Source organism: Lissotriton vulgaris, unplaced genomic scaffold (genome assembly GCF_964263255.1).
Source record: "Lissotriton vulgaris unplaced genomic scaffold, aLisVul1.2 SCAFFOLD_595, whole genome shotgun sequence".
NCBI classification, from domain to species: Eukaryota; Metazoa; Chordata; class Amphibia; order Caudata; family Salamandridae; genus Lissotriton; species Lissotriton vulgaris.
In genome coordinates, this window is record NW_028241900.1 from 551911 (window position 1) to 577808 (window position 25898).

Sequence of the window (25898 nt, forward strand, 5' to 3'; positions counted from 1 at the left end):
ATAGATAGATAGATAGATAGATAGATAGATAGATAGATAGATAGATAGATAGATAGATAGATAGATAGATAGATAGATAGATAGATAGATAGATAGATAGATAGATAGATAGATAGATAGATAGATAGATATTGGGAGAGAGAGAGCGTTACTATAAACTGAGACTTTATTTTCCATCAAGCTGTCTTTCCTTTCCTTCAGGAGCAGAATGTTCTGATCATCAGCGCTCCAGAATCTAGTGCTTGGTTGGCAAGCATCACACATTGTGATGTGTTAGCTAAGAGTTCCATGTCGTTCAGACTCATATATTCCTCTGTAGTTGTACCTTGGTGATTCAACAAAATGTGGCATCATAAGCAGCATTCTACTGCCATAGACTGGGCAGTAAAAACATTTAGAATTTCACTGAAAAAGAAAAAAAGCATACTTAGGCAGAGCTTTCTGGACAGTAAGGACATTAGAGTAAGTGATGAATAAGCACTGCTTTTGTTAATTTACATAGGCAGAACAGAGACTGCTGGGAAAAGCCTGAAATTAAAGGCACAGAAAATGCCTGCTTCTGGATAGAACACTAAGAAGGGTTGAAAGTTTTTTCTCTGACCCTGGCCACTCTTACAAGCAATCCTATGATAGTCAGAAGGACCCACCCTGAAAAGGAAGGGACAGCCATTTGGACCCTTTCCACCTTTTCTATATCTCGCCTGATCGCAACCTGATCGAGCGCTGATTGAGCGGATTAGCACATGTACTTCTCATTTTGGGAAGGTATTGCTTAGCTTGCTACCAGCAGCTCAGTTATGTTATGATGTTAGAGGCTTGCAAGGAATGCTTTAGTCCTGCATTAGGCCGTTTTTATTGCTACTTGCATTCAAGGGAAAGATAATTAGCCAGAATCTGTGGCCCAGTTATTCACCTTGGCATTCCGATTTGCACAAAGGGAATAAGCATTTGAGAGAAAATGCAACATGTGTTTCTTATGTTGCTATGAACAGCTTTTTATTCTTTCTCTTTAGGGTCTAGCCAATGCAGAAATAGATAAATAAGTGCTGACTTTCTGTAAGACGTGTCCAATGCTGGGACAAAATAAAAGGGGACACTTATAAATGATAGTGATATCATTTGAGAAAGGGTAAGTTGACACTGAATTTCATGTATATTCACAGACCAAGCATGAAAAAGTCCCCAGCATGATCTTCATTGCGTGCTTAGAGCTGGTATTAGCTTTTCAGAGGTGCGGGCCTTTCGAAGGCTCGTTGGTCTAGGGGTATGATTCTCCCTTTGGGTGCGAGAGGTCCCGGGTTCAAATCCCGGACGAGCCCTTTCATTGGTGCTTTTTTAAAGTAGTATTGCAGTATGCATTTCAAAGCCAATATCAATTTTCTCTTTGCAGTAGTGGATGAATATTTGCTAGAGTCTCATGCTTTTAACCTTGCCCTGCCTGAGCAACTAGGAAACATTTCTCTTTAAGCATTTTGCAAAAATGCTGAACTTGCATGGCATATACAAGCGTTCAGCTAGGGCTGTCTGGGAAGGTTGCATGAAAGAAATCTAAAACCAGAGGCCCTTGGAATAGCCTGTTTTGAGAAATTTCATCACAGAAGAATCAACTGTAGACATCTGTTTCTGTAGTGTAGTGGTTATCACGTTCGCCTCACACGCGAAAGGTCCCCGGTTCGAAACCGGGCAGAAAAAGTTGTTATATTGTCTTGGCTGCAATGTTGAGAGGTGCCGTTTTGCCATGAAATTGTCCAGGCCCTGAAGATGGTTTCATGCAGACTCGTTCCAAGAAAGTGAATTCTCCTAAAAACACTAAAGTAATTGGCATGTGGATGTATCTGTTGATTCACAGACCTCGCTTTGAAAAGAGCCCTGCATTCTGTTCATTGCTCACCTAGAACACGCATTAACTTTGGGAATTGTTGGCACCAACAGGCATCTTAGTTTAGTGGAGTGTTTCTGGTGTTTAAGTGCAGAAGCCCTGGGCTCAATTCCTCGGTGACCCTTCTCAAGGTGATGATACAAATGCATCGTCACCTTTACGTTTAATGTCAGAATTGTTTATTTCTATTTGGTGGTGTATGAATGCTTGCAATAGTATGTTGATTTTTTCTAGCCTTGAATGAATAAAAGCAAATCACTCCTCTTTATGTATTTTTCTAATACATTGATATTTGCATCTCCTTTCCTAGCCTGCATTTTTCATTATCTTACAGGCTGTATATAATAAGTATCAATTCAGGGGCCCTTCTTCTACTCAATTCACAACTGTTCTATCCCGGCATTGATAAGCAATCTACATCTGCTTCTGTTGTGTATTGGTTATCATGTTTACCTGACGTGTGAAAGCCCCATGTTTGACAGTGCGCGTTAACAAAGAGACCAATGATTTTTATTAAAAGTTGTCATGTGTTTTTGTTACCTTGCACCGGCCAAAAAGTGCCGGAAATGACTTCATTTGCAGTCACTTGAAAAGTAGGGATTCTCAAATAAATGGTAAGAGGTTGGAACAAATCTAAAGGAATGCATGGCATATCTATATGTATGTGTACGCAGGTATCCATATATAAAGATAGATAGATAGATAGATAGATAGATAGATAGATAGATAGATAGATAGATAGATAGATAGATAGATAGATAGATAGATAGATAGATAGATAGATAGATAGATAGATAGATAGATAGATAGATAGATAGATAGATAGATAGATAGATAGATAGATAGATAGATAGATAGATAGATATTGGGAGAGAGAGAGCGTTACTATAAACTGAGACTTTATTTTCCATCAAGCTGTCTTTCCTTTCCTTCAGGAGCAGAATGTTCTGATCATCAGCGCTCCAGAATCTAGTGCTTGGTTGGCAAGCATCACACATTGTGATGTGTTAGCTAAGAGTTCCATGTCGTTCAGACTCATATATTTCTCTGTAGTTGTACCTTGGTGATTCAACAAAATGTGGCATCATAAGCAGCATTCTACTGCCATAGACTGGGCGGAAAAAACATTTAGAATTTCACTGAAAAAGAAAAAAAGCATACTTAGGCAGAGCTTTCTGGACAGTAAGGACATTAGAGTAAGTGATGAATAAGCACTGCTTTTGTTAATTTACATAGGCAGAACAGAGACTGCTGGGAAAAGCCTGAAATTAAAGGCCCAGAAAATGCCTGCTTCTGGATAGAACACTACGAAGGGTTGAAAGTTTTTTCTCTGACCCTGGCCACTCTTACAAGCAATCCTATGATAGTCAGAAGGACCCACACTAAAAAGGAAGGGACAGGCATTTGGACCCTTTCCACCTTTTCTATATCTCGCCTGATCGAGCCTGATCGAGCGCTGATTGAGCGGATTAGCACATGTACTTCTCATTTTGGGAAGGTATTGCTTAGCTTGCTACCAGCAGCTCAGTTATGTTATGATGTTAGAGGCTTGCAAGGAATGCTTTAGTCCTGCATTAGGCCGTTTTTATTGCTACTTGCATTCAAGGGAAAGATAATTAGCCAGAATCTGTGGCCCAGTTATTCATCTTGGCATTCCGATTTGCACAAAGGGAATAAGCATTTGAGAGAAAATGCAACATGTGTTTCTTATGTTGCTATGAACAGCTTTTTATCCTTTCTCTTTAGGGTCTAGCCAATGCAGAAATAGATAAATAAGTGCTGACTTTCTGTAAGACGTGTCCAATGCTGGGACAAAATAAAAGGGGACACTTATAAATGATAGTGATATCATTTGAGAAAGGGTAAGTTGACACTGAATTTCATGTATATTCACAGACCAAGCATGAAAAAGTCCCCAGCATGATCTTCATTGCGTGCTTAGAGCTGGTATTAGCTTTTCAGAGGTACGGGCCTTTCGAAGGCTCGTTGGTCTAGGGGTATGATTCTCGCTTTGGGTGCGAGAGGTCCCGGGTTCAAATCCCGGACGAGCCCTTTCATTGGTGCTTTTTTAAAGTAGTATTGCAGTATGCATTTCAAAGCCAATATCAATTTTCTCTTTGCAGTAGTGGATGAATATTTGCTAGAGTCTCATGCTTTTAACCTTGCCCTGCCTGAGCAAATAGGAAACATTTCTCTTTAAGCATTTTGCAAAAATGCTGAACTTGCATGGCATATACAAGCGTTCAGCTAGGGCTGTCTGGGAAGGTTGCATGAAAGAAATCTAAAACCAGAGGCCCTTGGAATAGCCTGTTTTGAGAAGTTTCATCACAGAAGAATCAACTGTAGACATCTGTTTCTGTAGTGTAGTGGTTATCACGTTTGCCTCACACGCGAAAGGTCCCCGGTTCGAAACCGGGCACAAACAGTTGATATATTGTCTTGGCTGCAATGTTGAGAGGTGCCGTTTTGCCATGAAATTGTCCAGGCCCTGAAGATGGTTTCATGCAGACTCGTTCCAAGAAAGTGAATTCTCTTAAAAACACTAAAGTAATTGGCATGTGGATGTATCTGTTGATTCACAGACCTCGCTTTGAAAAGAGCCCTGCATTCTGTTCATTGCTCACCTAGAACACGCATTAACTTTGGGAATTGTTGGCACCAACAGGCATCTTAGTTTAGTGGAGTGTTTCTGGTGTTTAAGTGCAGAAGCCCTGGGCTCAATTCCTCGGTGACCCTTCTCAAGGTGATGATACAAATGCATCGTCACCTTTACGTTTAATGTCAGAATTGTTTATTTCTATTTGGTGGTGTATGAATGCTTGCAATAGTATGTTGATTTTTTCTAGCCTTGAATGAATAAAAGCAAATCACTCCTCTTTATGTATTTTTCTAATACATTGATATTTGCATCTCCTTTCCTAGCCTGCATTTTTCATTATCTTACAGGCTGTATATAATAAGTATCAATTCAGGGGCCCTTCTTCTACTCAATTCACAACTGTTCTATCCCGGCATTGATAAGCAATCTACATCTGCTTCTGTTGTGTATTGGTTATCATGTTTACCTGACGTGTGAAAGCCCCATGTTTGACAGTGCGCGTTAACAAAGAGACCAATGATTTTTATTAAAAGTTGTCATGTGTTTTTGTTACCTTGCACCGGCCAAAAAGTGCCGGAAATGACTTCATTTGCAGTCACTTGAAAAGTAGGGATTCTCAAATAAATGGTAAGAGGTTGGAACAAATCTAAAGGAATGCATGGCATATCTATATGTATGTGTACGCAGGTATCCATATATAAAGATAGATAGATAGATAGATAGATAGATAGATAGATAGATAGATAGATAGATAGATAGATAGATAGATAGATAGATAGATAGATAGATAGATAGATAGATAGATAGATAGATAGATAGATAGATAGATAGATAGATAGATAGATAGATAGATAGATAGATAGATAGATAGATATTGGGAGAGAGAGAGCGTTACTATAAACTGAGACTTTATTTTCCATCAAGCTGTCTTTCCTTTCCTTCAGGAGCAGAATGTTCTGATCATCAGCGCTCCAGAATCTAGTGCTTGGTTGGCAAGCATCACACATTGTGATGTGTTAGCTAAGAGTTCCATGTCGTTCAGACTCATATATTCCTCTGTAGTTGTACCTTGGTGATTCAACAAAATGTGGCATCATAAGCAGCATTCTACTGCCATAGACTGGGCAGTAAAAACATTTAGAATTTCACTGAAAAAGAAAAAAAGCATACTTAGGCAGAGCTTTCTGGACAGTAAGGACATTAGAGTAAGTGATGAATAAGCACTGCTTTTGTTAATTTACATAGGCAGAACAGAGACTGCTGGGAAAAGCCTGAAATTAAAGGCACAGAAAATGCCTGCTTCTGGATAGAACACTAAGAAGGGTTGAAAGTTTTTTCTCTGACCCTGGCCACTCTTACAAGACATCCTATGATAGTCAGAAGGACCCACCCTGAAAAGGAAGGGACAGCCATTTGGACCCTTTCCACCTTTTCTATATCTCGCCTGATCGCAACCTGATCGAGCGCTGATTGAGCGGATTAGCACATGTACTTCTCATTTTGGGAAGGTATTGCTTAGCTTGCTACCAGCAGCTCAGTTATGTTATGATGTTAGAGGCTTGCAAGGAATGCTTTAGTCCTGCATTAGGCCGTTTTTATTGCTACTTGCATTCAAGGGAAAGATAATTAGCCAGAATCTGTGGCCCAGTTATTCACCTTGGCATTCCGATTTGCACAAAGGGAATAAGCATTTGAGAGAAAATGCAACATGTGTTTCTTATGTTGCTATGAACAGCTTTTTATTCTTTCTCTTTAGGGTCTAGCCAATGCAGAAATAGATAAATAAGTGCTGACTTTCTGTAAGACGTGTCCAATGCTGGGACAAAATAAAAGGGGACACTTATAAATGATAGTGATATCATTTGAGAAAGGGTAAGTTGACACTGAATTTCATGTATATTCACAGACCAAGCATGAAAAAGTCCCCAGCATGATCTTCATTGCGTGCTTAGAGCTGGTATTAGCTTTTCAGAGGTGCGGGCCTTTCGAAGGCTCGTTGGTCTAGGGGTATGATTCTCGCTTTGGGTGCGAGAGGTCCCGGGTTCAAATCCCGGACGAGCCCTTTCATTGGTGCTTTTTTAAAGTAGTATTGCAGTATGCATTTCAAAGCCAATATCAATTTTCTCTTTGCAGTAGTGGATGAATATTTGCTAGAGTCTCATGCTTTTAACCTTGCCCTGCCTGAGCAACTAGGAAACATTTCTCTTTAAGCATTTTGCAAAAATGCTGAACTTGCATGGCATATACAAGCGTTCAGCTAGGGCTGTCTGGGAAGGTTGCATGAAAGAAATCTAAAACCAGAGGCCCTTGGAATAGCCTGTTTTGAGAAATTTCATCACAGAAGAATCAACTGTAGACATCTGTTTCTGTAGTGTAGTGGTTATCACGTTCGCCTCACACGCGAAAGGTTCCCGGTTCGAAACCGGGCAGAAAAAGTTGTTATATTGTCTTGGCTGCAATGTTGAGAGGTGCCGTTTTGCCATGAAATTGTCCAGGCCCTGAAGATGGTTTCATGCAGACTCGTTCCAAGAAAGTGAATTCTCCTAAAAACACTAAAGTAGTTGGCATGTGGATGTATCTGTTGATTCACAGACCTCGCTTTGAAAAGAGCCCTGCATTCTGTTCATTGCTCACCTAGAACACGCATTAACTTTGGGAATTGTTGGCACCAACAGGCATCTTAGTTTAGTGGAGTGTTTCTGGTGTTTAAGTGCAGAAGCCCTGGGCTCAATTCCTCGGTGACCCTTCTCAAGGTGATGATACAAATGCATCGTCACCTTTACGTTTAATGTCAGAATTGTTTATTTCTATTTGGTGGTGTATGAATGCTTGCAATAGTATGTTGATTTTTTCTAGCCTTGAATGAATAAAAGCAAATCACTCCTCTTTATGTATTTTTCTAATACATTGATATTTGCATCTCCTTTCCTAGCCTGCATTTTTCATTATCTTACAGGCTGTATATAATAAGTATCAATTCAGGGGCCCTTCTTCTACTCAATTCAAAACTGTTCTATCCCGGCATTGATAAGCAATCTACATCTGCTTCTGTTGTGTATTGGTTATCATGTTTACCTGACGTGTGAAAGCCCCATGTTTGACAGTGCGCGTTAACAAAGAGACCAATGATTTTTATTAAAAGTTGTCATGTGTTTTTGTTACCTTGCACCGGCCAAAAAGTGCCGGAAATGACTTCATTTGCAGTCACTTGAAAAGTAGGGATTCTCAAATAAATGGTAAGAGGTTGGAACAAATCTAAAGGAATGCATGGCATATCTATATGTATGTGTACGCAGGTATCCATATATAAAGATAGATAGATAGATAGATAGATAGATAGATAGATAGATAGATAGATAGATAGATAGATAGATAGATAGATAGATAGATAGATAGATAGATAGATAGATAGATAGATAGATAGATAGATAGATAGATAGATAGATAGATAGATAGATAGATAGATAGATAGATATTGGGAGAGAGAGAGCGTTACTATAAACTGAGACTTTATTTTCCATCAAGCTGTCTTTCCTTTCCTTCAGGAGCAGAATGTTCTGATCATCAGCGCTCCAGAATCTAGTGCTTGGTTGGCAAGCATCACACATTGTGATGTGTTAGCTAAGAGTTCCATGTCGTTCAGACTCATATATTCCTCTGTAGTTGTACCTTGGTGATTCAACAAAATGTGGCATCATAAGCAGCATTCTACTGCCATAGACTGGGCGGAAAAAACATTTAGAATTTCACTGAAAAAGAAAAAAAGCATACTTAGGCAGAGCTTTCTGGACAGTAAGGACATTAGAGTAAGTGATGAATAAGCACTGCTTTTGTTAATTTACATAGGCAGAACAGAGACTGCTGGGAAAAGCCTGAAATTAAAGGCCCAGAAAATGCCTGCTTCTGGATAGAACACTACGAAGGGTTGAAAGTTTTTTCTCTGACCCTGGCCACTCTTACAAGCAATCCTATGATAGTCAGAAGGACCCACACTAAAAAGGAAGGGACAGCCATTTGGACCCTTTCCACCTTTTCTATATCTCGCCTGATCGAGCCTGATCGAGCGCTGATTGAGCGGATTAGCACATGTACTTCTCATTTTGGGAAGGTATTGCTTAGCTTGCTACCAGCAGCTCAGTTATGTTATGATGTTAGAGGCTTGCAAGGAATGCTTTAGTCCTGCATTAGGCCGTTTTTATTGCTACTTGCATTCAAGGGAAAGATAATTAGCCAGAATCTGTGGCCCAGTTATTCATCTTGGCATTCCGATTTGCACAAAGGGAATAAGCATTTGAGAGAAAATGCAACATGTGTTTCTTATGTTGCTATGAACAGCTTTTTATCCTTTCTCTTTAGGGTCTAGCCAATGCAGAAATAGATAAATAAGTGCTGACTTTCTGTAAGACGTGTCCAATGCTGGGACAAAATAAAAGGGGACACTTATAAATGATAGTGATATCATTTGAGAAAGGGTAAGTTGACACTGAATTTCATGTATATTCACAGACCAAGCATGAAAAAGTCCCCAGCATGATCTTCATTGCGTGCTTAGAGCTGGTATTAGCTTTTCAGAGGTACGGGCCTTTCGAAGGCTCGTTGGTCTAGGGGTATGATTCTCGCTTTGGGTGCGAGAGGTCCCGGGTTCAAATCCCGGACGAGCCCTTTCATTGGTGCTTTTTTAAAGTAGTATTGCAGTATGCATTTCAAAGCCAATATCAATTTTCTCTTTGCAGTAGTGGATGAATATTTGCTAGAGTCTCATGCTTTTAACCTTGCCCTGCCTGAGCAAATAGGAAACATTTCTCTTTAAGCATTTTGCAAAAATGCTGAACTTGCATGGCATATACAAGCGTTCAGCTAGGGCTGTCTGGGAAGGTTGCATGAAAGAAATCTAAAACCAGAGGCCCTTGGAATAGCCTGTTTTGAGAAGTTTCATCACAGAAGAATCAACTGTAGACATCTGTTTCTGTAGTGTAGTGGTGTAGGAAGGTGGATATCTGACTATGGTTACCCCCAAACTTTTTGCCTGGTGTTTAGCTGGTTTTTGACTTAGTTGGCCTGAGATCCTGCTATTCAGGGCCCCAGGCTGATTGCTCTCTCCTTAAAATGGACTCCATGTACCTTAGGTGCATAACACAATTGGAATTGGTTCACCTTATAGGCCCCTGTAACAGTGTACCATAGGTACCCAGGGCATAGGTGTAGCCAAGGCCTGCCAGGGGCTGCAGCACGTATTGTGCCACCCCTGGCCTGGCCTCCATCTTTGACACAACTGGCTGATCACTCAGCTGGGGTAAGTCGGTGTAACCACCTCTTACTTAGGTACAGTATGTCTGTGCCTAACCCTAAACTGGACACATATGTTCCTATCAGCCACTCCTATGGAAGGCCTCATCAATCCTGGAGGCAGAGTGCTTGGAAATATGTGAGATGGTGCTCTAGCATGAGCTGAGCCTGTCTGCAGCTGTCGGGAACCACTCCCTAAGCTGTTCCGGGATATTGCCATACCATATACTCTTAAGTGCATTATAATCCTCGCGGTTAAATGCTATCTTTGGTTTGGCTTTATCAAAACATGTCGAGTAAGGTGTCATACGAATTGGAATACTATCCCCTCGCCAGTTCTGGCGACGGGGATAGCATTCCACCCTTCTAGAGGGACACGACATGTGTGTAGCCTTAACCCCGGTTAAAGTTAAACAGAGCCTCAGCTCCACAAAATGGACGCTGCCACCACAGACACAAGTCTGGCCTCCTGCTGCTGACCGAAACTCGGCAGATGGTGGCCTGGACAAAGGGTTTCCTGCCTTGGGAGGTGCGAGCACCACCCCAGACAGGATTTTGTGTATTAGGTAGGACAGGGCTGAAAAGAATCAGACATGCCCGGGGCACACAAGGTGTCCCCGTGCATAGGCCAGCCCAAACCGGTTCTGGGGCCTTCCAGCCCCAGTCCTGGCGCGGAGCTGGACAAAGGAAAGGGGGTGTAACCGCCCCCCTTCCTGGTTCCTCCCAGAGGAGGGACCTAGTAGGTGATCCACCCCCAGTTTGGGAATAAGAGGGGGAGCAGTGCCATTGCACAGCAGATCATCCCGAAATCAACTTAAACTAAGAAGAAGACTGGACTTCGACATTCTGCTGCACAGAAGACTGAAGAAGAATCTCCCTTGTGGCCAAGGAGTGACCACCCTGTGAACACAGGTACCAACCAGCAACTCGACGTCTGCTTTGCCGCCGCCTCCCGCCGGAGCCCGAGCCCAGAGCCCGACAAGAACCAGATTCCCAGACCTCTCAGAGCCCGATCCACAGTCCCTGCAAAGAAGGGACCCGTGGAGGCACCGAGTGACGTGGGACCGGACCTCTTGAAAGACACCCGAAAAGCTGACTGCGCAGCTTCTGAGGCATCCTCGACGTTGTGCTTTGGGGATTGAGAACCCCCACCACCGAGCAGCCCTTGCACCGAAGATCAGCCCCCCAGCATCTCCACGATCTGCGTGGGGCCCTTTTGCACTGTGCCACTCGACGCGCCATCCCGGCCACTAGCCACGCGGCCAGCGGCCATCTTGGCGACGAACCCGAAGATTTAAACAGCAGGTCTGGTTGCTCCAGACCTACCCAAGCTCCTGTGAAAAGGAGCACCCGCTCTGACCTTGCTGGTCCGAGTGAACAGCATCTTTCAACTTCTGCGTGGCTTGCATTTGCCAAGGCCTGTTTGCTCCGATCAGGTCGCCGACACCGCCAACAGCGAGAAGCCTACGTGGGACAGCTCGTGACCGACTCCTGGACGTCCTCGACCCCGGGTATCCACGTGGCTGCAGAAAGAAGCTACCCGACAACGCCTGTTTGCACCCGACATCACCTGGTTCCACTCTGGTTCCACGGCAGTCACTGGCTAGTGACTTTGAACACTGTCCCCTCTGCTTTCAGGTCTTCACATCTTCAGATCCACCCTTGGATCCACCGGAACTCTTCTCATCGAGCCGCCTGCAGCATCTTCAGCTCCAAGCACCATCGACCAGCGTGACGAAACCCGACACATCTTCGACCCTGTGCACCCGCTTCCTGTGGGTGAGGTAACTCAGCTCCGCCGGTGCTCCTGCACTGGTACACATCCCAAGGGCCTGTGTTTTAAGTTTCAGCTCCGTAGGTCACTCGGAAGGTTCCTAACTTTCTAACTTTGTGCTTTTTACGCACCATAGACTTTGTATTGAGAAGTGCGTGCACTTTGAACACTGCACCCGAGTCCCGTGGGCCTTTCCCGACTTAGTTAACTCCAGTCTCGAATAGTTCCAGCGATTCCCAAGGCCCTAGGCCTCTTCACTTTCCTCCTGGTATCCCTTATACCACTTATTTAGTATATGGTTTAGGTGGCCCCTAGGGCTCATCCATATTGTGCAACTTTTGTGTATTTTAAACTGTCTTGTGATTTTAACGCTTGTGCTTCTGTGCTCATAAAGAGTCCAGGGAATTTTATAGTTAATAAATCAATATATATTTTCAATATATATCTGTGTGGTGTCCCTTTCATTTGGTATTCAAGGGGGTTGTGTATGGTATAACAGCTGGCTTCACATGCCTTTCAGAGTTTAGCCTAAGACTGCTTTGTCCACGTTACCACTAGGATAACTGGTCTACAAGGTTGAATTACAACCATCATCATAAGGGTTGCTTGGCATGGTACAAAGTGATCACTAAGAATTAGTGAGCATTATATACCAGGCCAACTTCTCACATTGGTGAGCAGCGGATTGGGATCTGAGCTTGCTGTTGTTTTACCATTACAATCTTTGAGATTATCATCTGAAAGATCACACAGGTACCTGCTAGGTACATATAAAACAAGACTAGTATACTTAAGTTCTACTGAACTTAGTTGTTGTAGAGCAAAGGGAGTAGCACACCCTAGCTACAACTACTAGATAGGTTTAGTAGGTAAACACCAGTGTAGGTAGATTGCAACACATCCACCCACACTAGAGCAATGTCTGGAACAGAGGGGTCCAGTGGACTTACTCCTGTTGAGAGTGACCCTCCAAGGGCACCATCCCAGTTTGCTATTTTTCCTTTTAAGGAACTAAGACAGCTTTGTGTCTTAAGGGGTCTGAAGACAGGGCCTTCCCCTACTGCAGACCACCTAAGAGAGCTTTTGGATCAGTCTGAAGCTCTAAAGACCTCTAAAGCAAACCCCACAGGGAATGCTGAAGGAGGCCATCCTTCAGAGGATGACACTGTAGACACCCCTGCCCCTATCATCCTAGAAGATGAGGAAGCCTCCACCACTGGAGCTCCTCAAGTAGATGTAGAGGAAGAAGAAGAAGAGGGGGAGGAGGTGGAGAGCAGTGAGTCAGATGATGACAGAGATAGTCAGGTGCTGGTCAGTAGACTGAACCAGGCTAACTTAAGTCAACTTGGGAATGAATCAGGTAACAACCCATTCAGACCCTCAGGTGGACTTAACCAGGGCCATAGGAGGAGGAGGCATCACTCAGGTGAATCCAATACCTCCCATGTCTCTAGAGGCTCTCATGGTCACTCCAGAAAGGAGATGACTAGCCCTCAGAGAAGGGAACATGAGGCCAAAATGAGAGAGGCTGAGCTTAGGATCCAGAGGCAAGAGTTAGAGGTTGCCCTGGCTAAGGAGAAACTTGCTAGAGCAAGACAGCCTAGAGAGAGTGGATTAGGATCCACTGGTGGCAGCACTATCCAGAAGGATAAAGACAGGTCCTTTGATACAAGAAACCTGAGTAAGATTGTGCCCCCCTACAAAGCTGGGGATGACATCCACAAATGGATGACTGCACTTGAGAGAGCCTGCATGGTACAGCAGATCCCTCAGGAGCAGTGGGCAGCAATCCTGTGGCTCTCCTTTGAAGGTAGAGGCAGAGACAGACTCCTCACAGTTAGTGATGAGGATTCTAGAAACTACATGGTCCTGAAGAGTGCTCTGATTGATGGGTTAGGCTTAACCACTGAACAGTACAGGTTAATGTTCAGAGATACCCAGAAGACACAGACTCAGGACTGGTCTGAATTTGTTGAATGTGCCACTAAGGCTCTGGAGGGCTGGTTGCTCGGAAGTAAGGTTACTGACTATACAGGATTGTATAATTTAATTATGAGAGAGCAAATCTTAAGTAATTGTCAAAATCAGCTTCTACATCAGCACCTGGTTGACTCTGATCTGACCTCCCCACAAGAATTGGGTAGGAGGGCAGACAAATGGGTCAGAACCAGGATCAGGCCTAAGAACCAGGGTGGTGACCAAAAGAAAGAGACTACCAAGCCTCAAGAGAAGGGTGGGGATAAAAGTAAGGAAAAGACTTCCCCAGGGCCCCAAAACTCCAAGAATGGGGGTGGGTCCCAAGACACTTCTACATCCCAGAAAAAGCCTTATTGTCATACCTGTAAACAGGTGGGGCATTACAAAACAGATAGCTGTTGTCCCAAGAATGGCAATAAGGAGAATATACCTCCAGGTAAGGCTCCAACACCTCCTGTCACTGTTAGCAGTGGTCCCCCAGGTGGTGGGAGCACCCCCAAGAATTTGGGTGGGTTTACTTTTGGAGGACAGGTGGACTCTGGCCTATCCAGGTCCCCTAACTCAGATACTCTTGTCTATGAGACTGGCATGGGGTTTGCCAATTTCACTGCTTGCCCAAACACTTTGAGCAAGTATAGACAGGAGCCCCTCATCAATGGCTTGAAAGTTGAGGCCTTCAGAGACACAGGGGCTAGCATCACCATGGTGGCTGAATGTCTAGTCCCCTCAAGGCAACTTTTACCTGATGCCAAATATCAGGTGACAAACATTGATGGCATAGAATCCAATCATCCCATGGCAGTAGTCAATCTTAGCTGGGGAGGTGTCACTGGCCCAAAGAGAGTGGCAGTGTCAGCAAACTTGCCTGTAGATTGCCTACTGGGTAATGATTTGGAAATCTCAGCCTGGGCTGAGGTTGAACAGCAAACCCATTCTAGAATGGTAAATCTCCATGGAAAGGTTAGTGGGGCTGTAATGGCTACAGCCCCAATTCAAGATGTCCTTCCTGAAAAGGTTGGGAGGGCTGAGCAAACCTCAGCCCCATCTTTAGATAACTTCCCTCCTGAAAAGAGTAGCAGGGCTGTACTAGTAACAGCCCATACCCAAACTGAGTCTCCTCCTGAAAAGGTTGGTGGGGCTGTGATGGCCACAGCCCAAACTCAAACTGATACATGGGTAGTGAAGCCTGAAATGATGGATCACTCCACCCAAACAGAGAGCATTGAGGAGGAAGAGAAATCTCCCTCCCACCAGACTTTAGGAAAGGATCAGCCTCCTCAGGGAACTGATCTTACCCCTGATGAAGGAACTGTCCCAGAGGTTGTTAGGCCTGGCCTGACAGAGCCTCTGATGGCAGTGGACCCTTCTCAGGAGGGACCCAGTCTGGAGCAGGTAACCTGCCCCTCTCTACCTTGCCTTACTCAGCCCAGGGCTGCAGAGGACAAGAAGGACAGTGAGACCCAAAGGGCCCCCTGTCAAATAAAGCACCCCCATCAACAGATTAGGGGCACCGAAACTAGTAGCCCTAGTGAGGTGAAAACTTTAAAAACTCCTGAGGGATCCCCCTTAAAAGTAGTTAGGGACCTCCCCCAGATGGATATTGTTGGGCACAGCCAAACCTGGGACCCTAAGGGCCCAAACCTGAACTGTCCCTCCAGTAAGCCAAACAGAGGGACTCAGCCTCCAGCTTTAGGTAGCCAGAGGTTGACCCTGAGAGCACAGTGCAACTCAGTCAAAGAAAGAAAGGCACACATGGTGGAGAGTGATTGGAGGAAGCTGAGCCCTACAGAGGAGACTCACTTCAGTACTCCATCCCAACACCAGCCTTTGACTTTGCAAAGACACACCACAGGTAGAGATTCCCTATGGTGGAGACCCTCAGATACCCTTAGGGTGAGGGATTGCTTAGTGGACCATGAGACAGGGGGTTACCAAGCCAGAGCTGGTACTTCCTTATATGGCCACTTAGGCAATATAGGCTTACCTGGTCAAGGATAGCCTTATCTCCTTTCGTTTGGGGGGGGGTTATGTAGGAAGGTGGATATCTGACTATGGTTACCCCCAAACTTTTTGCCTGGTGTTTAGCTGGTTTTTGACTTAGTTGGCCTGAGATCCTGCTATTCAGGGCCCCAGGCTGATTGCTCTCTCCTTAAAATGGACTCCATGTACCTTAGGTGCATAACACAATTGGAATTGGTTCACCTTATAGGCCCCTGTAACAGTGTACCATAGGTACCCAGGGCATAGGTGTAGCCAAGGCCTGCCAGGGGCTGCAGCACGTATTGTGCCACCCCTGGCCTGGCCTCCATCTTTGACACAACTGGCTGATCACTCAGCTGGGGTAAGTCGGTGTAACCACCTCTTACTTAGGTACAGTATGTCTGTGCCTAACCCTAAACTGGACACATATGTTCCTATCAGCCACTCCTATGGAAGGCCTCATCAATCCTGGAGGCAGAGTGCTTGGAAATATGTGAGATGGTGCTCTAGCATGAGCTGAGCCTGTCTGCAGCTGTCGGGAACCACTCCCTAAGCTGTTCCGGGATATTGCCATACCATATACTCTTAAGTGCATTATAATCCTCGCGGTTAAATGCTATCTTTGGTTTGGCTTTATCAAAACATGTCGAGTAAGGTGTCATACGAATTGGAATACTATCCCCTCGCCAGTTCTGGCGACGGGGATAGCATTCCACCCTTCTAGAGGGACACGACATGTGTGTAGCCTTAACCCCGGTTAAAGTTAAACAGAGCCTCAGCTCCACAAAATGGACGCTGCCACCACAGACACAAGTCTGGCCTCCTGCTGCTGACCGAAACTCGGCAGATGGTGGCCTGGACAAAGGGTTTCCTGCCTTGGGAGGTGCGAGCACCACCCCAGACAGGATTTTGTGTATTAGGTAGGACAGGGCTGAAAAGAATCAGACATGCCCGGGGCACACAAGGTGTCCCCGTGCATAGGCCAGCCCAAACCGGTTCTGGGGCCTTCCAGCCCCAGTCCTGGCGCGGAGCTGGACAAAGGAAAGGGGGTGTAACCGCCCCCCTTCCTGGTTCCTCCCAGAGGAGGGACCTAGTAGGTGATCCACCCCCAGTTTGGGAATAAGAGGGGGAGCAGTGCCATTGCACAGCAGATCATCCCGAAATCAACTTAAACTAAGAAGAAGACTGGACTTCGACATTCTGCTGCACAGAAGACTGAAGAAGAATCTCCCTTGTGGCCAAGGAGTGACCACCCTGTGAACACAGGTACCAACCAGCAACTCGACGTCTGCTTTGCCGCCGCCTCCCGCCGGAGCCCGAGCCCAGAGCCCGACAAGAACCAGATTCCCAGACCTCTCAGAGCCCGATCCACAGTCCCTGCAAAGAAGGGACCCGTGGAGGCACCGAGTGACGTGGGACCGGACCTCTTGAAAGACACCCGAAAAGCTGACTGCGCAGCTTCTGAGGCATCCTCGACGTTGTGCTTTGGGGATTGAGAACCCCCACCACCGAGCAGCCCTTGCACCGAAGATCAGCCCCCCAGCATCTCCACGATCTGCGTGGGGCCCTTTTGCACTGTGCCACTCGACGCGCCATCCCGGCCACTAGCCACGCGGCCAGCGGCCATCTTGGCGACGAACCCGAAGATTTAAACAGCAGGTCTGGTTGCTCCAGACCTACCCAAGCTCCTGTGAAAAGGAGCACCCGCTCTGACCTTGCTGGTCCGAGTGAACAGCATCTTTCAACTTCTGCGTGGCTTGCATTTGCCAAGGCCTGTTTGCTCCGATCAGGTCGCCGACACCGCCAACAGCGAGAAGCCTACGTGGGACAGCTCGTGACCGACTCCTGGACGTCCTCGACCCCGGGTATCCACGTGGCTGCAGAAAGAAGCTACCCGACAACGCCTGTTTGCACCCGACATCACCTGGTTCCACTCTGGTTCCACGGCAGTCACTGGCTAGTGACTTTGAACACTGTCCCCTCTGCTTTCAGGTCTTCACATCTTCAGATCCACCCTTGGATCCACCGGAACTCTTCTCATCGAGCCGCCTGCAGCATCTTCAGCTCCAAGCACCATCGACCAGCGTGACGAAACCCGACACATCTTCGACCCTGTGCACCCGCTTCCTGTGGGTGAGGTAACTCAGCTCCGCCGGTGCTCCTGCACTGGTACACATCCCAAGGGCCTGTGTTTTAAGTTTCAGCTCCGTAGGTCACTCGGAAGGTTCCTAACTTTCTAACTTTGTGCTTTTTACGCACCATAGACTTTGTATTGAGAAGTGCGTGCACTTTGAACACTGCACCCGAGTCCCGTGGGCCTTTCCCGACTTAGTTAACTCCAGTCTCGAATAGTTCCAGCGATTCCCAAGGCCCTAGGCCTCTTCACTTTCCTCCTGGTATCCCTTATACCACTTATTTAGTATATGGTTTAGGTGGCCCCTAGGGCTCATCCATATTGTGCAACTTTTGTGTATTTTAAACTGTCTTGTGATTTTAACGCTTGTGCTTCTGTGCTCATAAAGAGTCCAGGGAATTTTATAGTTAATAAATCAATATATATTTTCAATATATATCTGTGTGGTGTCCCTTTCATTTGGTATTCAAGGGGGTTGTGTATGGTATAACAGCTGGCTTCACATGCCTTTCAGAGTTTAGCCTAAGACTGCTTTGTCCACGTTACCACTAGGATAACTGGTCTACAAGGTTGAATTACAACCATCATCATAAGGGTTGCTTGGCATGGTACAAAGTGATCACTAAGAATTAGTGAGCATTATATACCAGGCCAACTTCTCACAAGTGGTTATCACGTTTGCCTCACACGCGAAAGGTCCCCGGTTCGAAACCGGGCAGAAACAGTTGATATATTGTCTTGGCTGCAATGTTGAGAGGTGCCGTTTTGCCATGAAATTGTCCAGGCCCTGAAGATGGTTTCATGCAGACTCGTTCCAAGAAAGTGAATTCTCTTAAAAACACTAAAGTAATTGGCATGTGGATGTATCTGTTGATTCACAGACCTCGCTTTGAAAAGAGCCCTGCATTCTGTTCATTGCTCACCTAGAACACGCATTAACTTTGGGAATTGTTGGCACCAACAGGCATCTTAGTTTAGTGGAGTGTTTCTGGTGTTTAAGTGCAGAAGCCCTGGGCTCAATTCCTCGGTGACCCTTCTCAAGGTGATGATACAAATGCATCGTCACCTTTACGTTTAATGTCAGAATTGTTTATTTCTATTTGGTGGTGTATGAATGCTTGCAATAGTATGTTGATTTTTTCTAGCCTTGAATGAATAAAAGCAAATCACTCCTCTTTATGTATTTTTCTAATACATTGATATTTGCATCTCCTTTCCTAGCCTGCATTTTTCATTATCTTACAGGCTGTATATAATAAGTATCAATTCAGGGGCCCTTCTTCTACTCAATTCACAACTGTTCTATCCCGGCATTGATAAGCAATCTACATCTGCTTCTGTTGTGTATTGGTTATCATGTTTACCTGACGTGTGAAAGCCCCATGTTTGACAGTGCGCGTTAACAAAGAGACCAATGATTTTTATTAAAAGTTGTCATGTGTTTTTGTTACCTTGCACCGGCCAAAAAGTGCCGGAAATGACTTCATTTGCAGTCACTTGAAAAGTAGGGATTCTCAAATAAATGGTAAGAGGTTGGAACAAATCTAAAGGAATGCATGGCATATCTATATGTATGTGTACGCAGGTATCCATATATAAAGATAGATAGATAGATAGATAGATAGATAGATAGATAGATAGATAGATAGATAGATAGATAGATAGATAGATAGATAGATAGATAGATAGATAGATAGATAGATAGATAGATAGATAGATAGATAGATAGATAGATAGATAGATAGATAGATAGATAGATAGATAGATAGATAGATAGATAGATAGATAGATAGATAGATATTGGGAGAGAGAGAGCGTTACTATAAACTGAGACTTTATTTTCCATCAAGCTGTCTTTCCTTTCCTTCAGGAGCAGAATGTTCTGATCATCAGCGCTCCAGAATCTAGTGCTTGGTTGGCAAGCATCACACATTGTGATGTGTTAGCTAAGAGTTCCATGTCGTTCAGACTCATATATTCCTCTGTAGTTGTACCTTGGTGATTCAACAAAATGTGGCATCATAAGCAGCATTCTACTGCCATAGACTGGGCAGTAAAAACATTTAGAATTTCACTGAAAAAGAAAAAAAGCATACTTAGGCAGAGCTTTCTGGACAGTAAGGACATTAGAGTAAGTGATGAATAAGCACTGCTTTTGTTAATTTACATAGGCAGAACAGAGACTGCTGGGAAAAGCCTGAAATTAAAGGCACAGAAAATGCCTGCTTCTGGATAGAACACTAAGAAGGGTTGAAAGTTTTTTCTCTGACCCTGGCCACTCTTACAAGCAATCCTATGATAGTCAGAAGGACCCACCCTGAAAAGGAAGGGACAGCCATTTGGACCCTTTCCACCTTTTCTATATCTCGCCTGATCGCAACCTGATCGAGCGCTGATTGAGCGGATTAGCACATGTACTTCTCATTTTGGGAAGGTATTGCTTAGCTTGCTACCAGCAGCTCAGTTATGTTATGATGTTAGAGGCTTGCAAGGAATGCTTTAGTCCTGCATTAGGCCGTTTTTATTGCTACTTGCATTCAAGGGAAAGATAATTAGCCAGAATCTGTGGCCCAGTTATTCACCTTGGCATTCCGATTTGCACAAAGGGAATAAGCATTTGAGAGAAAATGCAACATGTGTTTCTTATGTTGCTATGAACAGCTTTTTATTCTTTCTCTTTAGGGTCTAGCCAATGCAGAAATAGATAAATAAGTGCTGACTTTCTGTAAGACGTGTCCAATGCTGGGACAAAATAAAAGGGGACACTTATAAATGATAGTGATATCATTTGAGAAAGGGTAAGTTGACACTGAATTTCATGTATATTCACAGACCAAGCATGAAAAAGTCCCCAGCATGATCTTCATTGCGTGCTTAGAGCTGGTATTAGCTTTTCAGAGGTGCGGGCCTTTCGAAGGCTCGTTGGTCTAGGGGTATGATTCTCGCTTTGGGTGCGAGAGGTCCCGGGTTCAAATCCCGGACGAGCCCTTTCATTGGTGCTTTTTTAAAGTAGTATTGCAGTATGCATTTCAAAGCCAATATCAATTTTCTCTTTGCAGTAGTGGATGAATATTTGCTAGAGTCTCATGCTTTTAACCTTGCCCTGCCTGAGCAACTAGGAAACATTTCTCTTTAAGCATTTTGCAAAAATGCTGAACTTGCATGGCATATACAAGCGTTCAGCTAGGGCTGTCTGGGAAGGTTGCATGAAAGAAATCTAAAACCAGAGGCCCTTGGAATAGCCTGTTTTGAGAAATTTCATCACAGAAGAATCAACTGTAGACATCTGTTTCTGTAGTGTAGTGGTTATCACGTTCGCCTCACACGCGAAAGGTTCCCGGTTCGAAACCGCGCAGAAAAAGTTGTTATATTGTCTTGGCTGCAATGTTGAGAGGTGCCGTTTTGCCATGAAATTGTCCAGGCCCTGAAGATGGTTTCATGCAGACTCGTTCCAAGAAAGTGAATTCTCCTAAAAACACTAAAGTAATTGGCATGTGGATGTATCTGTTGATTCACAGACCTCGCTTTGAAAAGAGCCCTGCATTCTGTTCATTGCTCACCTAGAACACGCATTAACTTTGGGAATTGTTGGCACCAACAGGCATCTTAGTTTAGTGGAGTGTTTCTGGTGTTTAAGTGCAGAAGCCCTGGGCTCAATTCCTCGGTGACCCTTCTCAAGGTGATGATACAAATGCATCGTCACCTTTACGTTTAATGTCAGAATTGTTTATTTCTATTTGGTGGTGTATGAATGCTTGCAATAGTATGTTGATTTTTTCTAGCCTTGAATGAATAAAAGCAAATCACTCCTCTTTATGTATTTTTCTAATACATTGATATTTGCATCTCCTTTCCTAGCCTGCATTTTTCATTATCTTACAGGCTGTATATAATAAGTATCAATTCAGGGGCCCTTCTTCTACTCAATTCACAACTGTTCTATCCCGGCATTGATAAGCAATCTACATCTGCTTCTGTTGTGTATTGGTTATCATGTTTACCTGACGTGTGAAAGCCCCATGTTTGACAGTGCGCGTTAACAAAGAGACCAATGATTTTTATTAAAAGTTGTCATGTGTTTTTGTTACCTTGCACCGGCCAAAAAGTGCCGGAAATGACTTCATTTGCAGTCACTTGAAAAGTAGGGATTCTCAAATAAATGGTAAGAGGTTGGAACAAATCTAAAGGAATGCATGGCATATCTATATGTATGTGTACGCAGGTATCCATATATAAAGATAGATAGATAGATAGATAGATAGATAGATAGATAGATAGATAGATAGATAGATAGATAGATAGATAGATAGATAGATAGATAGATAGATAGATAGATAGATAGATAGATAGATAGATAGATAGATAGATAGATAGATAGATAGATAGATAGATAGATAGATAGATAGATAGATAGATAGATAGATAGATAGATAGATAGATAGATAGATAGATAGATAGATAGATAGATATTGGGAGAGAGAGAGCGTTACTATAAACTGAGACTTTATTTTCCATCAAGCTGTCTTTCCTTTCCTTCAGGAGCAGAATGTTCTGATCATCAGCGCTCCAGAATCTAGTGCTTGGTTGGCAAGCATCACACATTGTGATGTGTTAGCTAAGAGTTCCATGTCGTTCAGACTCATATATTCCTCTGTAGTTGTACCTTGGTGATTCAACAAAATGTGGCATCATAAGCAGCATTCTACTGCCATAGACTGGGCGGAAAAAACATTTAGAATTTCACTGAAAAAGAAAAAAAGCATACTTAGGCAGAGCTTTCTGGACAGTAAGGACATTAGAGTAAGTGATGAATAAGCACTGCTTTTGTTAATTTACATAGGCAGAACAGAGACTGCTGGGAAAAGCCTGAAATTAAAGGCACAGAAAATGCCTGCTTCTGGATAGAACACTAAGAAGGGTTGAAAGTTTTTTCTCTGACCCTGGCCACTCTTACAAGCAATCCTATGATAGTCAGAAGGACCCACCCTGAAAAGGAAGGGACAGCCATTTGGACCCTTTCCACCTTTTCTATATCTCGCCTGATCGCAACCTGATCGAGCGCTGATTGAGCGGATTAGCACATGTACTTCTCATTTTGGGAAGGTATTGCTTAGCTTGCTACCAGCAGCTCAGTTATGTTATGATGTTAGAGGCTTGCAAGGAATGCTTTAGTCCTGCATTAGGCCGTTTTTATTGCTACTTGCATTCAAGGGAAAGATAATTAGCCAGAATCTGTGGCCCAGTTATTCACCTTGGCATTCCGATTTGCACAAAGGGAATAAGCATTTGAGAGAAAATGCAACATGTGTTTCTTATGTTGCTATGAACAGCTTTTTATTCTTTCTCTTTAGGGTCTAGCCAATGCAGAAATAGATAAATAAGTGCTGACTTTCTGTAAGACGTGTCCAATGCTGGGACAAAATAAAAGGGGACACTTATAAATGATAGTGATATCATTTGAGAAAGGGTAAGTTGACACTGAATTTCATGTATATTCACAGACCAAGCATGAAAAAGTCCCCAGCATGATCTTCATTGCGTGCTTAGAGCTGGTATTAGCTTTTCAGAGGTGCGGGCCTTTCGAAGGCTCGTTGGTCTAGGGGTATGATTCTCGCTTTGGGTGCGAGAGGTCCCGGGTTCAAATCCCGGACGAGCCCTTTCATTGGTGCTTTTTTAAAGTAGTATTGCAGTATGCATTTCAAAGCCAATATCAATTTTCTCTTTGCAGTAGTGGATGAATATTTGCTAGAGTCTCATGCTTTTAACCTTGCCCTGCCTGAGCAACTAGGAAACATTTCTCTTTAAGCATTTTGCAAAAATGCTGAACTTGCATGGCATATACAAGCGTTCAGCTAGGGCTGTCTGGGAAGGTTGCATGAAAGAAATCTAAAACCAGAGGCCCTTGGAATAGCCTGTTTTGAGAAGTTTCATCACAGAAGAATCAACTGTAGACATCTGTTTCTGTAGTGTAGTGGTTATCACGTTCGCCTCACACGCGAAAGGTCCCCGGTTCGAAACCGGGCAGAAACAGTTGTTATATTGTCTTGGCTGCAATGTTGAGAGGTGCCGTTTTGCCATGAAATTGTCCAGGCCCTGAAGATGGTTTCATGCAGACTCGTTCCAAGAAAGTGAATTCTCTTAAAAACACTAAAGTAATTGGCATGTGGATGTATCTGTTGATTCACAGACCTCGCTTTGAAAAGAGCCCTGCATTCTGTTCATTGCTCACCTAGAACACGCATTAACTTTGGGAATTGTTGGCACCAACAGGCATCTTAGTTTAGTGGAGTGTTTCTGGTGTTTAAGTGCAGAAGCCCTGGGCTCAATTCCTCGGTGACCCTTCTCAAGGTGATGATACAAATGCATCGTCACCTTTACGTTTAATGTCAGAATTGTTTATTTCTATTTGGTGGTGTATGAATGCTTGCAATAGTATGTTGATTTTTTCTAGCCTTGAATGAATAAAAGCAAATCACTCCTCTTTATGTATTTTTCTAATACATTGATATTTGCATCTCCTTTCCTAGCCTGCATTTTTCATTATCTTACAGGCTGTATATAATAAGTATCAATTCAGGGGCCCTTCTTCTACTCAATTCACAACTGTTCTATCCCGGCATTGATAAGCAATCTACATCTGCTTCTGTTGTGTATTGGTTATCATGTTTACCTGACGTGTGAAAGCCCCATGTTTGACAGTGCGCGTTAACAAAGAGACCAATGATTTTTATTAAAAGTTGTCATGTGTTTTTGTTACCTTGCACCGGCCAAAAAGTGCCGGAAATGACTTCATTTGCAGTCACTTGAAAAGTAGGGATTCTCAAATAAATGGTAAGAGGTTGGAACAAATCTAAAGGAATGCATGGCATATCTATATGTATGTGTACGCAGGTATCCATATATAAAGATAGATAGATAGATAGATAGATAGATAGATAGATAGATAGATAGATAGATAGATAGATAGATAGATAGATAGATAGATAGATAGATAGATAGATAGATAGATAGATAGATAGATAGATAGATAGATAGATAGATAGATAGATAGATAGATAGATAGATAGATAGATAGATAGATAGATATTGGGAGAGAGAGAGCGTTACTATAAACTGAGACTTTATTTTCCATCAAGCTGTCTTTCCTTTCCTTCAGGAGCAGAATGTTCTGATCATCAGCGCTCCAGAATCTAGTGCTTGGTTGGCAAGCATCACACATTGTGATGTGTTAGCTAAGAGTTCCATGTCGTTCAGACTCATATATTCCTCTGTAGTTGTACCTTGGTGATTCAACAAAATGTGGCATCATAAGCAGCATTCTACTGCCATAGACTGGGCAGTAAAAACATTTAGAATTTCACTGAAAAAGAAAAAAAGCATACTTAGGCAGAGCTTTCTGGACAGTAAGGACATTAGAGTAAGTGATGAATAAGCACTGCTTTTGTTAATTTACATAGGCAGAACAGAGACTGCTGGGAAAAGCCTGAAATTAAAGGCACAGAAAATGCCTGCTTCTGGATAGAACACTAAGAAGGGTTGAAAGTTTTTTCTCTGACCCTGGCCACTCTTACAAGCAATCCTATGATAGTCAGAAGGACCCACCCTGAAAAGGAAGGGACAGCCATTTGGACCCTTTCCACCTTTTCTATATCTCGCCTGATCGCAACCTGATCGAGCGCTGATTGAGCGGATTAGCACATGTACTTCTCATTTTGGGAAGGTATTGCTTAGCTTGCTACCAGCAGCTCAGTTATGTTATGATGTTAGAGGCTTGCAAGGAATGCTTTAGTCCTGCATTAGGCCGTTTTTATTGCTACTTGCATTCAAGGGAAAGATAATTAGCCAGAATCTGTGGCCCAGTTATTCACCTTGGCATTCCGATTTGCACAAAGGGAATAAGCATTTGAGAGAAAATGCAACATGTGTTTCTTATGTTGCTATGAACAGCTTTTTATTCTTTCTCTTTAGGGTCTAGCCAATGCAGAAATAGATAAATAAGTGCTGACTTTCTGTAAGACGTGTCCAATGCTGGGACAAAATAAAAGGGGACACTTATAAATGATAGTGATATCATTTGAGAAAGGGTAAGTTGACACTGAATTTCATGTATATTCACAGACCAAGCATGAAAAAGTCCCCAGCATGATCTTCATTGCGTGCTTAGAGCTGGTATTAGCTTTTCAGAGGTGCGGGCCTTTCGAAGGCTCGTTGGTCTAGGGGTATGATTCTCCCTTTGAGTGCGAGAGGTCCTGGGTTCAAATCCCGGACG

The 25898-nt window shown here is 43.6% G+C and overlaps 7 non-coding genes across 7 annotated transcripts; all 7 read left to right on the forward strand.

Moving 5' to 3' along the window:
- The first annotated feature begins 1619 nt into the window (after nt 1-1619).
- Nucleotides 1620-1692, forward strand: TRNAV-CAC (transfer RNA valine (anticodon CAC)). Its single transcript has one exon. It is a non-coding gene; the product is annotated as a tRNA-Val (tRNA).
- A 2167-nt stretch (nt 1693-3859) lies between these two features.
- TRNAP-UGG (transfer RNA proline (anticodon UGG)) lies at nt 3860-3931 on the forward strand. Its single transcript has one exon. It is a non-coding gene; the product is annotated as a tRNA-Pro (tRNA).
- A 2537-nt stretch (nt 3932-6468) lies between these two features.
- TRNAP-UGG (transfer RNA proline (anticodon UGG)) lies at nt 6469-6540 on the forward strand. The gene has a single exon. It is a non-coding gene; the product is annotated as a tRNA-Pro (tRNA).
- Nucleotides 6541-9068: 2528 nt separating this feature from the next.
- On the forward strand, nt 9069-9140 carry TRNAP-UGG (transfer RNA proline (anticodon UGG)). The gene has a single exon. It is a non-coding gene; the product is annotated as a tRNA-Pro (tRNA).
- An 11405-nt stretch (nt 9141-20545) lies between these two features.
- On the forward strand, nt 20546-20617 carry TRNAP-UGG (transfer RNA proline (anticodon UGG)). The gene has a single exon. It is a non-coding gene; the product is annotated as a tRNA-Pro (tRNA).
- A 2597-nt stretch (nt 20618-23214) lies between these two features.
- Nucleotides 23215-23286, forward strand: TRNAP-UGG (transfer RNA proline (anticodon UGG)). Its single transcript has one exon. It is a non-coding gene; the product is annotated as a tRNA-Pro (tRNA).
- A 300-nt stretch (nt 23287-23586) lies between these two features.
- Nucleotides 23587-23659, forward strand: TRNAV-CAC (transfer RNA valine (anticodon CAC)). The gene has a single exon. It is a non-coding gene; the product is annotated as a tRNA-Val (tRNA).
- The last annotated feature ends 2239 nt before the right edge of the window (nt 23660-25898 follow it).